Source organism: Oncorhynchus tshawytscha, unplaced genomic scaffold, assembly GCF_018296145.1.
Source record: "Oncorhynchus tshawytscha isolate Ot180627B unplaced genomic scaffold, Otsh_v2.0 Un_contig_16846_pilon_pilon, whole genome shotgun sequence".
In the NCBI taxonomy this organism is placed as follows: Eukaryota; Metazoa; Chordata; class Actinopteri; order Salmoniformes; family Salmonidae; genus Oncorhynchus; species Oncorhynchus tshawytscha.
This window is the reverse complement of record NW_024608328.1, coordinates 30,001-35,000: the sequence shown is the minus strand read 5'-3', so window position 1 is coordinate 35,000 and position 5,000 is coordinate 30,001.

Sequence of the window (5,000 nt, the reverse complement as noted above, 5' to 3'; positions counted from 1 at the left end):
GACAGGTCAGATACGAGGTACACACACCACACACACTCTGACAGGTCAGATACGAGGTACACACACCACACACCACACTCTGACAGGTCAGATACGAGGTACACACACCACACACACTCTGACAGGTCAGATACGAGGTACACACACCACACACCACACTCTGACAGGTCAGATACGAGGTACACACACCACACACACTCTGACAGGTCAGATACGAGGTACACACACCACACACACTCTGACAGGTCAGATACGAGGTACACACACCACACACCACACTCTGACAGGTCAGATACGAGGTACACACACCACACACACTCTGACAGGACAGATACGAGGTACACACACCACACACCACACACTAACAGGACAGATACGAGGTACACACACCACACACCACACTCTGACAGGTCAGATACGAGGTACACACACCACACACACTCTGACAGGTCAGATACGAGGTACACACACCACACACCACACTCTGACAGGACAGATACGAGGTACACACACCACACACACTCTGACAGGTCAGATACGAGGTACACACACCACACACACTCTGACAGGTCAGATACGAGGTACACACACCACACACACTCTGACAGGTCAGATACGAGGTACACACACCACACTCTGACAGGACAGATACAAGGTACACACACCACACTCTGACAGGTCAGATACGAGGTACACACACCACACTCTGACAGGTCAGATATGAGGTACACACACCACACACCACACTCTGACAGGTCAGATACGAGGTACACACACCACACTCTGACAGGTCAGATACGAGGTACACACACCACACACACTCTGACAGGTCAGATACGAGGTACACACACCACACACACTCTGACAGGTCAGATACGAGGTACACACACCACACTCTGACAGGACAGATACGAGGTACACACACCACACACACTCTGACAGGTCAGATACGAGGTACACACACCACACTCTGACAGGACAGATACGAGGTACACACACCACACACACTCTGACAGGTCAGATACGAGGTACACACACCACACTCTGACAGGACAGATACGAGGTACACACACCACACACACTCTGACAGGTCAGATACGAGGTACACACACCACACTCTGACAGGACAGATACGAGGTACACACACCACACTCTGACAGGTCAGATACGAGGTACACACACCACACTCTGACAGGACAGATACGAGGTACACACACCACACTCTGACAGGTCAGATACGAGGTACACACACCACACTCTGACAGGTCAGATACGAGGTACACATACCACACTCTGACAGGAAAGATACGAGGTACACACAGACGCCCGCCCGCTCCACACATTCTGCCTCCCTACCAGTTCAACGGCTTCACATCCCGCTGGACACGGGATCCGAACTGGCGACCCTCTGGGACCCTCTGGGTCCCTCTTTCTAGGCTCCCTGCCACCCTACGTAATGTCATGACAACGGTCTTCTGGTAAATGGAAAAAGCTCTCCTCAAAAAATAACATTCTCAACTAAACGTTAACTACAAAGTATCCTGTGTGTTATCTGCCAGAATGATAGCAGGATTATTTGCATTAATCCGGTGGCCATTTTGTTTGACATTCTCTGCATTCATATGAGCACTACAGAAACATCGTTAACCAATCAATGGTCTCCGGCTATTAGTGCTCAGTTGAATTTAACTTACACCTCCAACAAAATCTAAACGTCTTCAACCTCCTGATGTTGTCGTGGACTTAGAACCTCCGCTTTTGTTGTTTTTCTATTTAAGAAGTGTAATTTTGAGAGAGAAAACGTTAAAAAAAATTAAAAATAAAATGAGAAAAACTCAACGGAGAAAATGGAATTTGTGAGAAAAAAATAAAATATATTAGATTTAATATTCATGTATTTATATAGGGCCCTGATATTGTCTTCCTCTATCTTAATTTATTGTCCTAGCAACAGATACACACACTCCTATACACACACACACACACACACTCCTACATACACCTACTCCCACACACACACACATACTCCAGTTCACTAACTCACGCCAGTAAAGATTTTCTCAAGCTTGTCAACCAGCCTTCCTCGTCTGTTTCACTACCAACATCTGATCTCTAACCCCTAACCCCTGACCCGTAGAGGTCCTCTGTTCCGCCTAACCAAGTCGCTCATACACACCACATATACACACATCCATAAAATAACTCTCAGTCAACGGAGCTTAATGCAACAGCAGAGAGTTTGTTTCACTTCCACAGAGCAAAACGGAACGGGAAAAGAATAGATGAATTTAGACCTGCATTATAGACATCACACACACACACACACATACACACACACACACATACAGAGACACACATACACCCACACACACCTGCATTATAGACATCACACATACAGAGACACACACATACATACACACACACACACACATACAGAGACACACATACACACACACACACCTGCATTATAGACATCACACATACAGAGACACACACACACACACACACACCTGCATTATAGACATCACACATAGAGACACATACATACAGAGACACACACACACACACACACACACATACAGAGACACACACACATACAGAGACACACACACACATACAGAGACACACACACACACACATACAGAGACACACACACATACAGAGACACACACACATACAGAGACACACACACACACATATACAGAGACACACACACATACAGAAACACACACACACATACAGAGACACACACACACATACAGAGACACACACACACATACAGAGACACACACACACATATACAGAGACACACACACATACAGAAACACACACACACATACAGAGACACACACACACATATACAGAGACACACACACATACAGAAACACACACACACATACAGAGACACACACACACACATACAGAGACACACACACAGAGACACACACACATACAGAAACACACACACACATACAGAGACACACACACACACACACACATACATACATACACACATACACACACACACACCTGCATTATAGACATCACACATACAGAGAGACACACACATACATACACACACACACATACAGAGACACACACACACACACACATACATACATACACACACACACACACACACACCTGCATTATAGACATCTCACATACAGAGACACACACACACACGCTAACACACACACACACACACATACATACACACACATGCGCTAACACACACACACGCTAACACACACACACACACACACACACACATACAGAGACACACACACACTATGTTTAAATGAAGGGTGACTGTCTGCCTCATGCTTGACTGTCTCCGTGTGTATAATGTGTTGGTCTTCATCGTCTTCATCATCTTCACTGTCTCCGTGTGTATAATGTGTTGGTCTTCATCATCTTCACTGTCGCCGTGTGTATAATGTGTTGGTCTTCATCATCTTCCTTCATCTTCACTGTCTCCGTGTGTATAATGTGTTGGTCTTCATCATCTTCACTGTCTCCGTGTGTATAATGTGTTGGTCTTCATCATCTTCACTGTCTCCGTGTGTATAATGTGTTGGTCTTCATCGTCTTCATCATCTTCACTGTCTCTGTGTGTATAATGTGTTGGTCTTCATCGTCTTCATCATCTCCACTGTCTCCGTGTTTATAATGTGTTGGTCTTCATCGTCTTCATCATCTTCACTGTCTCCGTGTGTATAATGTGTTGGTCTTCATCGTCTTCATCATCTTCACTGTCTCCGTGTGTATAATGTGTTGGTCTTCATCGTCTTCCTTCATCTTCACTGCCTCTGTGTTTATAATGTGTTGGTCTTCATCGTCTTCATCATCTTCACTGTCTCTGTGTGTATAATGTGTTGGTCTTCATCGTCTTCATCATCTTCACTGCCTCCGTGTGTACAATGTGTTGGTCTTCATCGTCTTCCTTCATCTTCACTGTCTCAGTGTGTATAATATGTTGGTCTTCATCGTCTTCATCATCTTCACTGTCTCCGTGTGTATAATGTGTTGGTCTTCATCATCTTCACTGTCTCAGTGTGTATAATATGTTGGTCTTCATCGTCTTCATCATCTTCACTGTCTCCGTGTGTATAATGTGTTGGTCTTCATCGTCTTCTCTTCTTCTTCACTGTCTCTGTGTTTATAATGTGTTGGTCTTCATCATCTTCCTTCATCTTCACTGTCTCCGTGTGTATAATGTGTTGGTCTTCATCATCTTCACTGTTTCAGTGTGTATAATATGTTGGTCTTCATCATCTTCACTGTCTCCGTGTGTATAATGTGTTGGTCTTCATCGTCTTCATCGTCTTCCCTTCTTCTTTTCGCTTGGCTGGTTCCTTTTAGAAACCTGCTCAGTCGTGACCTTTCTGTCACCGTGTGTGTGTGTGTGTGTGTGTGATAATGTGTGTGTGATAATGTGTGTGTGTGTGTGTGTGTGTGTGTGTGTGTGTGTGTGTGTGTGTGTGTGTGTGTGTGTGTGTGTGTGTGTGTGTGTGATAGTGTGTGTGTGGCCATATTTATGTGTCTCTAGGGACTTCACTTCAGTTAAACTGGTCCATCTTCTCTCTTTTGCCCCGTGGTTTCCTCCGTGCTCTCTTTCTCTATATATCCTTCTACCCCTCCTCTCCTCCTTCTACCCCTCCTCTCCTCCTTCTACCCCTCCTCTCCTCCTTCTACTCCTCCTCTCTTCCTTCTACCCCTCCTCTCCTCCTTCTATCCCTCCTCTCCTCCTTCTACCCCTCCTCTCCTCCTTCTACCCTTCCTCTCCTCCTTCTATCCCTCCTCTCCTCCTTCTACCCCTCCTCTCCTCCTTCTACTCCTCCTCTCCTCCTTCTACCCCTCCTCTCCTCCTTCTACCCCTCCTCTCCTCCCATCCTTCGCCCCTTCTTTCACACAAAAAATATGTTGAACGTCAATGGACAAGAACAGAGTGCAGATATTACACCAACCCTGCATCTCATCAGATATTACACCAACCC